Source organism: Cynocephalus volans, chromosome 15 (assembly GCF_027409185.1).
Source record: "Cynocephalus volans isolate mCynVol1 chromosome 15, mCynVol1.pri, whole genome shotgun sequence".
Classification (NCBI taxonomy): Eukaryota; Metazoa; Chordata; class Mammalia; order Dermoptera; family Cynocephalidae; genus Cynocephalus; species Cynocephalus volans.
In genome coordinates this window covers 87,166,579-87,179,724 of record NC_084474.1, presented here as the reverse complement: position 1 = coordinate 87,179,724, position 13,146 = coordinate 87,166,579, and positions in this window count along the sequence as shown.

The window sequence follows — 13,146 nt, the reverse complement described above, 5'->3', positions numbered from 1 at the left end:
TTCCTGTTTTGCACAAAATCCAGTTTTTCTCAGAAAGCACTTGCTTAAGAGAAGGCGGGGGCAGGTAGCGGGCAGAGTGAGGAAGTGGTTAGCATGGCTGTGCTTATGCTAAGCTGATTGTGAGGCCTAATAGTTACCAGGCCTTGAAAATGAGGAATAAAGTCTTCACAAGCTGATGAGGCATGAGACTCTTGCCACAGAGGAGTTTTCTTGACTGCAGAAGTTTGCCCAAGGCCAACCAGCTTTTCATTACATGGTTTCCTTTTTTGTTCCCTTTTAAATATATTGCACAATATCTTGTACAAGATGGTGTTATTGCCATCTTATAATTTCTTAATGTCTTTTAATAAAGCATTCCCCCTCCCATCACAGGATACGTCTTTACATCATTCATCTCAGAGAAACTCTAAAGATTTCTTAAACAGCCCATGATAAAAAATGTCTGTATCTTGATATTGAGCTAGCCTATATCCCTGCACCAACTTTGATTGTCTGGAGTCTCAAAAACATTCTTCCTAAGTAAAACCACTTGTCAGCAAAGAAAGAAAGAGAAACAACACCACCACCACCACCAACAACAACACCTTATAGTGTTTTATGAAGACACCCAGGCATATGGGCCTCTTTGACACATCAGGACTACAGACTCAGAGGAATATGAGTGGATCTGGCTGAGGACGAGCACAATCCGAATTGGCCACAAATTCCTTCTGTTACCAACAGGATTTGACAAAGCTCAGAGCACATATGTCTTTTAGTTCGAAATATCCTTTGAGGAAGGAGGCTTTTGACCATCTTCGTAGGGAGCTATTTGCACCACATCCTCATAATGTGATCTTAGTATTTTTCATAGAATTTCACACTCTACTTGATCAACATGTCTTATAGATCATTTAGAACACTCTTTCCTTCTTTCTTTCCTTTTCTCTCTCTCTCTCTCTCTCTCTCTCTCTCTCTTTGTAATTAGCCAAAGTGAAAATCCATGTGCTACCAACCAATCAATTTCAAAGTCATTCTTACTGGTGCTACTCTGGGAGAACACATGCCATGCACTGGGTTAGGCATTCTCACATGCATAATCCCATTAAAGTCAATAACTACAGTAACGGTAACAACAGATATCCAGTTACTTATCTTCTTATGCACCAGGCACTGTGCTAGGTTGTTTGCATGATGCCTAGTCTAATGACCACCATGATCTCATGAGATAGACAAGACTTCCCAAACCTAGTTGCCCATGAGAATCAATGAAGGAGTTTTATGCAAATGAATCCTAACCAAGACCTATTAGATCAGAATTTCTGACATAGACACATGAAATCTCTGTTTCTGAGTAGCTTTCCAGGGAATTATAAGGCAGTCTGAGATTAACTAGCATCTGGGAAAGATAAGACGGAGGTTGTTATCTCAACTTCACTCGTTAGAAAACCAGAGCTCAGAGAGAAAATGTGCATCCAAGATGACTGTGCTGGGTTGTCCTTGACTTTCCACTCCACAGGTGTCCCTCTGATCATCTTCTAAGGGTACCCTTGTAAATCAAAGTGTGTTCTGGAGACCAGCTGCGTTAGTGTCACCTGGGAGTGGGTGAGAAGTGCATACTCCCAGGTTCCCATGCCATCTGACTGAATCAGAATCTGCATTTTAACCAGACCCCCCTGGGGACAGCACGAAAGTACTGCTCTGTACCACTGGGGCTGGGCACTGAAAACTGCATCCCCAGTCTCTGTTGCCAGTCAAGCTTACATTAGGTTTCACCCGTGGGTGGCACTGGAGGAGACAAGAAGGCAGGAGGAAGGTAAGGGTCATTTTGTCCACTTTGGAAGCATCTCCTGCACAGGTGATAGCAGGGGCAGGAACTATAAGGCAGGCTTCCATGGGCTGCAGCCACATAGTTGTGATTCTGCGAGCTTTGGAGTGAGTAAAGGTTTCTGGGTTTTTGCTCATGGCAATGGCACAATTGAATAACAACAGTTGCAGTGCCCAGGCCACAGGTGTGGTTCCTGGGCTTCAGCCCAGGGGTGGTAGAAGCTTCCCAATTTGGGGCTAAAAGCCTTTTCTTTCTTTTGCTCCTTCAGCCCTTCCAATTACAAACAGCTCCCGGCATTATGCCCTTCTCCGCTTGAAATGACGCAAGTAATTCTCTTTCCTTGAGTGGACCATCCACTTATTTACAATAACTTATTTATTTATAACCACCAATGTAGTCATCATATGATAACCACACTGCTTTTCAAAAGAGCAGGGTGGAGATTCAGCTGCAGGGTCTGTGACTTCAAGGCCCACATTCGTCTAACCAGTATCAAGTATGTTAAAAGCTCTGTACAATGAAGTATTCATGTGGGTGAGGTGGACAGATGAGATGTCTTTTTGCTTTTTGTTTTCTTACTTGCTCAAAATATGTATACTGAGTACTTATTCTGTGCCAATCACTGTGGTAATTTCTGAGGATCCAAAGTTGAATCAAACAGCTCCTGCTATCACAGAAGGGAGATTCGAAGGCAATTATGTATAAGGCAGTGTGGTAAGTTCAAGGTCTGACCAACTTCTAAGGATGCGCCAACTTTAACATGCCTTTTTAGTCTAACAATTATGACAAAACTAAATAGAATGGCCAGGAAGTCCTTTGTCAGAAAAGAGCAGTTACCTCTGGGTGGGGAGGAGACAGGTCCCAGATGACCTCCTTCCCTGAGGTCACACCTGCACTGTTAATTCATGCGTCCATTCACTCGTTCACTCAACTAACAGCACTGAGTGCTTTAGAGCAGGCCCTTGCCACATCTTGGGAATAAAGCACATAAACAAAATAAGTGGGTCTTTGATCTCATCGGGGCCTTCATTTTTAGGGAAGACAGTCAATAAGTAAGTAAATAATTTCGTTTTGCAAAGTGTTCTAAGGGAAATAAGCAGGGATTTATGTGAGAGAGCAACTAGGGAGGGGATATCTTAGATACACTTTTATTAGAGAGGATGACGGTGTAGAAGCCCCTATTCTTGTCCTCAAGGAGACGGTGGCATAGAGCATTGTGAGTCTGTGGTCTTGGGCTGCAAGCGCTGCCGAGCTAGCACCTTCCTTCAAGCAAGGCACCCTCACAGCCGGCATTTGGGTGCAGAATTCTTCAAGGCGGGGTTGGCTTTTCCTTATCTCCATTTGTCACAGCTCACAGAGGAAGTAGGTCACAAACGAGGGTCTCCAATCTGGATCCAAGAGCTGGTTGCACCACTGCTTATCTCATTATGTCTAAGTTTAGCAACCTGCAAAATGGGTATAATAAGGCCCAACTCACAGGATTATCATAAGAATTGATACTTGTATTTGGTGCATATCCCCTGGAAGATTACCTGGCTGTGATGGGTCAGCAGGAAATATTCATAGAATTGATTTGAGTGAAATATAGAACCACATTAATGTCAGAAATCACTGTGCTTTCCCTGCAGAGCGATGGATCTCTCTCAGAAGAGATCATGGAGTAGGATATGAGGCAGGCTTCCTTCCCCTTTGTCCTCTTTACTTGACTAGAAATGATGGAAGGAATGGGTGAATTCCTGGTCTTCAAGATTTAATAATCACCTCATTAAGATAAACTCCAAGGGCTCTCTGTCAATCAAGATTCATCTAGACTTCAAGGAAAACAGAAGTAGAAGTGCTGAAGTTGGTTGTGAGGAGACTTTCTTCAGTTCTGCTCTGGTTTGCTCCTTACTGTGCACCTCAGTGTTTAAATCAGGACATTGTGGAAAAAAGCAAGGAAAAAAAAAAAAAAAGATTAACCAGAGAAACTCAGAGTTGGAAAAGCCTTGAAGGTCAGAAGATGTAAATGTCCAAGGCATTCCTGCCTTACAGGATATGATGGTTAATTTTATGTGTCAACTTGGCTGGGCCACAGGAGCCTGTTATTCAATCAAGCAATTATTTAGGTGTTGCTGTGAAGGTATGTTGAGGGTGTGGTTAACAACTACAATCAATTGACTTTAAGTAAAGCTTACTCCCGATAGTGTGGGTTAACCTCAACCAACTAGTAGAAGGCCTTACGAGCAAACAAGGAGGTTTCCTGGACAAGAAGGAATTCTGCCTCAAGACTACAGCATCAGTTCCTGCCCGAGTCTGCAGCCTCCCAGCTTGCCCTGTGAATTCCAGGCTTGCCAGCCTCCACGGCAGCACGTAATCTCCTACTGATAACTCCCGTTGCTTCTGTTCTTCTGGAGACCCTAGACTGAGACACAGGACATTCTGGCTTCTGTGGCAGCGTCTTCAGACAGAGGCCACTCACCCTTTCATGCACAAGCTCTTCCTTCCCGCTCTCAGTATGAGAACCCAGCGTGGAGCCAAAAGTTGCCCCTGCCAGCATAGACTTTGCTCTCCCTCCTCTGCTCCTTCCCAGCTGTTTCGTAATCTTGGTGAGTCACTTAATCTCTCCCAACTTTTCTTTTTCATCTATCTAATGGGATAATATGATCTACTTGGGGCCTTGTGGGAATTTATTATTATTATCATTATTATTATTACTGTTTGTTTGTCTTTTGGTGGCTGGCAAGGGTCGAGTGAGAAAAACTTGCACTTGTCCTTTGCTTTTTTTCTTTTTTCCTCTCCCTCTCTCCTTCCCACTCAGTCAACAAACGAGGACTGTGCACCTATGTTGGTTTGGCACAGTCCAGTCACTGGGGAGACTGTGGCAAATAAACAAGGTAATTTAGGATCATGATACAGGTGGACTAAGGGAGAAGTAAGAGCAGCGCATAATGGAGAGTGACCTGGTAGGGACTTGGTGGCCAGTGAAGGCCTCTTAGGGCAGGAGACATGTGAGCTCAGGGTGTGACGAAGGGAGCAAGGTGGTACAGCTTTGGGATTCTGTTCTAGTGCAATGAAGAGCCATGGGTGAGCTTTAAAAAGAGAATGATTTTCAATTTACTTTTTACCAGTGGACAACACAGATTGGAATGAACACTTAGGAAGAGACACGGTCACTGAGGCAACTCCTGTGACATGCTCAGCACAGCACCCACGTCTTAGTGGATCTTGCCCTCCTCGGATGGTGCCCTCTGATAAATACGCGACTCTTACAGAACCGAGGGCCTTCTGCTGGCTAAATCTCTCTGGTTGCCTCTCTCGTTTCTCTTACAATCAGATCTATGCTTGACCTCATCTCCAGGGACCCGTTTGCCAATGTCCTTCTGCAACTGTGTTCCCCAGAACTGAACAATTGTCTAGCTTGAATCTAGCCACAGCTCAAAAGAGCCAAATCACATAGCCCCAGAACTGGATGTCGAACTTCTAGATCTGTAGTTTTAGAAGGCACTATAGCTTTAGAAACTGTATTGGGTGATGGATTTACATTGAACGTGTTGCCAGTTAATACCTACACACTGTACATGAAATACCAGGAAATCTAGACCTCCAGCTTCTGTTTCTTCAAATTAGCTTTTTGCCCCCATTTTAGGACTTCATACTGATTTTTGCAAAGTTCCTTTAGACTTAAGGACGATCTGGGAAGAAACTTGGTATTTATTCATGAAATCACTTCCACAGCTTTGGTCAGCCATAACAAAATACTGTAGATTGGGTGGCTCAAAAGCCAGATATTTATTTCTCACAGTTTTGGAGGCTGAGAAATCTAAAATCAAGGTGCCAGATAATTCAATTCCTGGTGAGAGTCCCCATCGTGGCTTGTGGTTGACTGCGTTTTCTCTTTGTTCTCACGGGGCACAGAGAGAGACAGAGAGAGATTGAGCGCGAGCATTTTCATCCCTCTTTCTTTCTTTTTTTATAAGGAAACAGATTCCATCATGGGGTCCCTCATGACCTCATCTAAATATAATTACCTCTCAAAGACCCCATCTCCATATACCATCACATTGGAGGTTAGAGCTTCAACACATTAATTTTGGGGGGTTACGAACATTCAATCTATAATAACAGATAACACCAAGTTTTGGTGAGGACGTGCTACATTGTAACCTTGATGCAATGCTGGGGGAAATGTAAAATGAATGGTACAACTCTGAAAAACAATCTGGCCATGTAAAAAAAATTTGAAACCCAAACATATATATATTCCTATGCTTAGGAATCTACCTAAGAAAAATAAAGATGCGTTCCACAAAAGACACATACGTGAATGTTCATAGCATCATTATTAATAATTACTAACACTACAAACCACCCAGTTGCATTAACTTTTAAGTGGATAAGCAAAATGTGATATGCAACATACAATGGAGTACTATTCACCAATAAAAAATTACAAATTGCTGATACACTCTTCAACATGAATAAACCTCCAAAATATTATTTTAAGTGAAAGAAGCCAGATACAAAGGACGAGTCATGTTTCAATTTACATGAATGGCCACCAATGGAAAAATTATACACACAGCAGATCAGTGGTTGCCTAGTGAGGGTGGGTGATGTTTAATCATAAAGGGGCATAAGAAAAAATTTTGGAAGTTTAAGAAATACTCTAAAACTTTGTGTTTTGTGTTGATGGTTGCACACTGTAAACATTTACTAAAAATTATGGAACTGTACAATTACAGTAGGTGAACTGTATTTAAATTATAGCTTTTCAGTAAAGCTGCTAAACAGCACATGGATTTATTTGTGTCATAAAGGAAGGAATTGGCAAATTTATCTTATATTCTACTCAAAGCAAAATATTTCTAATTAAAAAAAAATGTGTCCGGGTTTCCTGGTTTGAGATATGGCCGTGGTCACTTTTGAATCTCTGACTTGGGTTGTTTTACTTCATCTCTTTGATTCTCAGGTTTTTTTTTTCATCTGTGGTTAGAGAAGGTTGAACTAGATCAATCCCAGAATCTCTTTTATCTCTGATTTTGTAGAAATTTTTACACTGGTTTGGTTTATTTCTTGATCTGTCTGTTAGACTCGGTTTGCCAGAAAATTTCCCAGAGCTTGTCCTTGTTGTCAGGTCCGGGTTTGGCACAGCCCATCCTGTACCTTCCTACTGGATCAAGGACCAGAAGAGAACGTACTTCATCTGATGATCACCATCGTGAGGAGCTGGATACAGCTGGCTAGAAGCTGAGCAATATTTGCCAATTTACTTTAAGTGGGTATGCTAATTTTTAAACTTATTTTTCTGTAAGAGGTAATTTTACTGGAAAAATCTAGCTTTTTACCACACATAAACTGCAGCATTAAAAGTAAGACAAAATTGATTTTTGCCTACCAGGGCTTGTTGGTCTAATTTTTGAACTACGGTGTAATATCAAAAGTCCAGAGATTATTTTGTTGCCATGGATTTAAAAAATGTAGATTTATTCTTTTTTCTTTTGCTGATCCTGATGTCTTTTGACACAGCCATGATGCCCTTGAGAAGTACTGAAGGAATAATTTGTGAAGCCACATTTGTCTTTCAAGTTATGCTATGGACTAAATGTTTGTGTCCGCACAAAATTAATATTGAGATTTTTAACTCCCAAGCGCTGGTATTAGGAGGTGGGGAATTTGGGAGATGTTTGGGTTGTGAGGGTTCTGCCCTTGTGGAAGAGACCCCTGAGAGCTCTCAGTCCTTCCACTATGTGAGGACACAATGAGAAGATGGCCATCCATAAACCAGGAAGAGGGCCCTCTCTAGACACCAAATCTGCTGGCACCTTGATCTTGGATTTCCCAGCCTCTGGAACTGTGAGAAACGGATGTTTGTTGTTTAAGCCATCCAGTCTATGGTAGTTTGTTATAGCAGCCTGAGCAGACTAAGATTACTGTGCAAACTTTAATGTGCATACAGATAAGCCAGGGAGATTGTTAAAATATAAATGCTGTTGCACTTGTTTTGAATGTGGCCTGACAGTCTCCGATTCTAACAAACAGAATTAACCATTACTGATTGGTGGATCTATTAGTCAGTTTTCTATTGATTATAACAGAATATCTGAAACTGGGTAATTTACAAAGAAATTAAATTTATTTATTTCAGTTTTGTAGGCTGGGAGGCCACAGTCTAGGGGGTGCACCTGGTGAGGGCCTTCTGGGTGGTGACTCTACAGGATCCTGCAGGCAATCACATGGCAAGGATGGCAAGAGCTCTTTAACATGCTCACTTGCTCTCCTTATGAAGCCATGAGTTTCACTACCATGACAACCCACTAAACCATTAACCCATCAATCCTTAATGGATTGATCCATTCACAAGGGTATAGTTTTCACAATACAATCACCTCTTAGAGGTCCTGCCTTTCAACGTTGCCATGGTATGAGTTCTCAATCTCTTAACACTGTTACAATAGGGATCAAGCTTCAAAGAGTTTTGGGAGGCATTCACTCCATAGCAGTGGACCATGCCCTGTGTAACAGGTATTAGAATGAAAACAGAAACTGTAAGAAGGAAAGAGTTACAGGTAACAGTCTCACAATAATCATAATGAAAACAGTCTACAAAAGGAACAATGTGCCTCCAAGTGGAGCAAATTCTCATCAGTAAGGGCGATCACAGTGAGGCTATCAGGAATGCAGCAGAAGGAATTAGTGGATGGGGATAGTGCTAGACCAGAAGACCTCAAATGTCTTTTCACTGAGAACATGCTTATATTTATGAGCATCTCTTCTGACTTTGATGTGTACATATAACTACATATGCCTATGGACTTATTTATACTAATTTTCCAACTAGATGTAAATATTCTGTGGCCCAGGCTTTTCTTGTGCTTGGCACCACTGTGTTACAAGCACAAGCTTACTGGATGCATGTCCTGCACTGCCTCTTTCTTTTCCTGCATCAAAAAATACTGATGATCTTGTCCTGTTCCTGGTCAGTAAGCAGACGATGCAAGAGCCTAGTTCTCTTTATGACTCATACCTGGATGGAGAAGGAAAATCTTCATCATCTTTCTTAGTAGATCTTGTTGGTAAGAGTGGGAACTTAGGTCTCCTGGTCCAATATTTATCATTGAACTCAACTTTTTTCCCCCAGAATATGGAATTTTGGATGGTTGCACAGATGCATAAAGATGATATTTTATTCTTACTTCAGTATTAATTTTTACATGTGTAATTCATTCACCAGACTCTTAAAGGGAATAAAGGAGGGTGACTATTGGACATCTGCCTGCAAAAGGTGTCCATCTTCTCCCTGAAGGATGGTTCCCTAGAAAGAGAGGGATCAGTGAGCTTCTCCCAGAACAAGTGTGGGGATTCTGCCAGTTGCCGAGTATGGCTATTCCCATTATGCATTTTGTGACTGGAGAAATAACCACCGATGAGTTTGAGGACCCACTGGGACCAGTGTGAGATAGCCACAAACTCTATTGATCATCTATTAATCATCATCTATTGCACCTAAAACTCTATTGATCATTTCACTCCAAAAGCCCTCTATTCTGAATGGTGGGCCACAGTGACATTTTAAGTTTCCTGGAATTAGTATCAGTTCAGAGCCTGTATCCACTAATCCTCAAAAGGTCTGATTACTTCCTTTTCTCCAATATATAGTCACCTTGAGAACTACAGATGAGAAGGAGTCATTCTCAGTGTGCTGAGAAAAATCATTTAGTAAATTAAAAGAATTTTCCCTGGGTCATCCAGTTAGGCTGAGTCCTAGCAAACTGGTAAGAGTGGCCCCCCTTGCCAACCTGAAATCTCTCCGGGGGAGTTTTCAGCCTCAGATGCCTGAGAGAGGTCTTCCTGAATACTGAAGGGGACCTGCTTCCATACCAATGGCTCTTTATTCTAATGTTTAGTCGCCCTTACAAGGATTTAGAATAAAGTAGGAGTCATGATCATTATTATTCTTTTACTTGATAAACATGTGTCGAATGCCTGTTGTGTGCCAGGCACTAAGCTGGATGCCAGGAAAACAATAGTGAACAAGACGGATGTGGCCCCTGCCTTCAAGGAGCTTGTAGCTTTGTGGAAATAAGTCATCTCAACAAGTGTGGGAAGTGTTTTGACTAATGAAATAGAGGGGGAGAGGCTGCTGGCTGAGACTTGAAGGCATTGTCAGAGAAGAGATCTTGAAAAAGGTGCATCTAACCTGAGACCTGAAGGAATATCCAGACTAAGAGGGATGGGGAGGAATAGGGATCAGGCCAAGAAGTCCCCATGAGCCAGGGTCTGGAAGAAGAAGGAGCAGGAACCATTGGTCCAACTGGAAGAGGCGTGATACAACTGGAATGTAGGTTTCGATGAGTGAAATGTGACAGGCCCTCTCCTTGACCAAACTTTAGTCAGGCTCCTCTAAGTCCTCTCGTTGACTAGGCCTCTGCCTTGGCCACTCTACAGGCCTGCATAGCCCAGTTGTAGCAAGAACCCTGCTGAGTCAGTTCAGCAAGAATCCCCCACCCCTGATATCTGATCACCCTCGATATCTTGTCAAATTCCTCACTCGTCCACCCTCGATTACTCTGGCCTGTCTTCAGCAGGAATCTGGATAAGCTGGTTTAGCAAGAATCCCTCCTGCCCTTGATCTCTCTTATTAATAATTTTCCGTCCACTGACCTCCTCCTTCTGTTCCTTGGCTATAAATTTCCGCTTTTTCTTATTGTATTATAAATTGAGCTCAGTTCTAGACTGAAGTCTATTTTCCCTATTAAAATGGTTTCTGAATGAAATGTGCCTTTACCACTTTAACTAGTGTCTGCTGTTGTTCTCTTCGATGAAGAAAAGAGACTGACGTTGGAGAGACAATAGCCAGACAGACTATAAAGAAGTTTTAGTCCATAAAGGGCTATTGTAAGGTTTAAGCATTCTGGTGTTATGGATTATTTGCATGTTATAAAAATCAGTCTCATTGACTAATAGAATGAGAGGTAGATGAATGCAGAACAGTTAGAAATCTAAGACAAATTAGTACAAATAAAAGTTTTATTGTTGCTTATTAAGGAGATGGTCAGGCCCCTTTAAGAGTATCTGATTTTTTATTGCACCTTTAAGATAAGTCTAAACAAATATAAAATAAGTGTAAACAGTGAGGTTTAATGTCAAAGAGGCCACCAGAGGAAGTGATGAGAAAGTAAAAGTCTGAAGTATGAGTAGAAGGCAGCAAGATAAAGTCAGAGTGAGGTGGATGACAGGATGGATGGACTTTAAGCATGGGGAACTGCATGAAATCAGAGAAAGTATGATATGTTCTAGGTACACCACGGGGGGGAAGAAACTCTCAAAACTTTATTAAAGTATAATAAAAATAATAGTAATTCCTTCTCACCCTTTATGATTCTACAAGTACAGAACCAACCTAATTTATTCATCATGCTCCTAAAAGTCACTTAACACTACCTAACATTATGCCATCACTGTCGGTACATTAGCTCTTCCCTGCCATGTGTGATGTGAGGCCCTCAACCTTTCCATAACCTCTCTCTGGGATGGTCTCCTTCTGTCTTCTGCTGGACAACTCCTACTGCTTTTTGAGGATAGTAAGGAGGTTAATGCAATAGCCCAAGCAACAAATGGTGAGCCCGCTACGGCTTTCAGATGCATGAGGGATGGACTGCTTTGTGTTGTAGTTGAGGATGTTGTTTTCTCCTCAAAAGCATTATGTTTTAGGGCAGATCTAGAATCTTAAACCAGATTCTTGAACATCTGTGAAGCTTCCACTGGTTTGAAGACAAGAAATAACAATGTGCACCCTCAAAAATATTTCTTGACTAGAATGGGAGCTTAGTTACAAAGAGTTTAGTTTCTGATTCTGCTGGTATTCAAGCTGTGTATTATTTGGACTTGGGACTTGATAGTAGAGTATAGAAATTGATTCTCCTCCTGAACTTTTAGAGAAATATATTTCTCTAAAGCAGCTGACACCCTCTGCATGTAAGCAGCCTTTTAAAGGTCTACAGTGTCTTTTTAAATATTTGATCACATCTCAAATGTCCCCCGCTTTAGAGGAAAATAAGGTTTTTCAAGATAAGAATTATACAACTTGGAGCCATTGATACTGGATATATATTTAAAGACCCATGTTCCAAATCATGAAACAACTTCCTGAATGCAAAAATAAATTAGACGTGAAAAGTCCAATGGTGGGACTGTGCTATGGTTTGAATGTTTGTCTCCTCAAAATCCATGTTGAAAATTCATCCCCAATGTAGAAGTATTAAGACATAGGGCCTTTAAGAAGTGTTGGGTCATGAGGGCTCTGCCCTCATGAATTGATTAATGCTCCCAATGATTAATGGATTAATGGATTGATGGGTTATCATGGGAGTGGATTAGTTATCACAAGAGGAGTCTGTTAGAAAAGCCAGTTTGACACTCTTGCCCCTCTCCTGCTGTGATGCCTTCTGCCATGTTATGACACAGCATGAAGGCCCTCACCAGATGTGGCCCTTTGACCTTGGACTTTCCAGCCTCCAGAACTGTAAGAAATTTCTTTTTATTATAAATTACCCAGTCCATGGTACTGCATTATAGCAACAGAAGATGGACTAGGATAGACTGTAGAGGGAATAAAAAGCTAGAAATTCTCCTATTTGAGGAAATAAAATTAGCTTTCTATATTTCCTTTTACACTGTAATTCTTATTTATGAGGCTTATATTGCATTACATAATACAATGTTTTTATTGTTTTAAATGTCCTCTTATTTGTATCACGTTTCAATTTGCAAAGCATTTTCTAACTTATTGCACTTTATTCTCATAATTATGTGACTTTAGTTGGGCAGTTTTTAAAATTAAAGTTTACAGAAAAGAAAAAATAAATAAAAGACAACTTCAAAATATTTATAAATACCACGCCAATATTCAGATTTTATGAACAACATTCCAGAGATATTCTTTGGTGGACGAATAGGAAATGAACTTGGGGTAATATAAAACCCAAGAAAGATGCCTGAAGAAATGAAAACACATTTTAAAAGTGCCACACCATTATTGTTTATGAAATCTATCTCTTTTTAGTCTGATTGAATTCCTCTCTCAATCTTCTTAGAATGTTTGATAATATTAATGATTATATTGACATTATTATCTGGGAAATCTTGGGGAATTATAGAAATCCTGCAATTCTACTCTATACTATATTTATTCTTCCTATGAAGTCTGTAAGAATATGTGCCCACAAGGAACAGAAACAGATGGGGGGACAAAAGGTTTTTTTGCTATATTTAAATTCTCAGAAACTTGTCCAAAGTATGTGGCCTGGGTTCAAGATCTACTGGGGTCTTCATTCCTTCTAGTAAATCCTAACTCGAGTGTC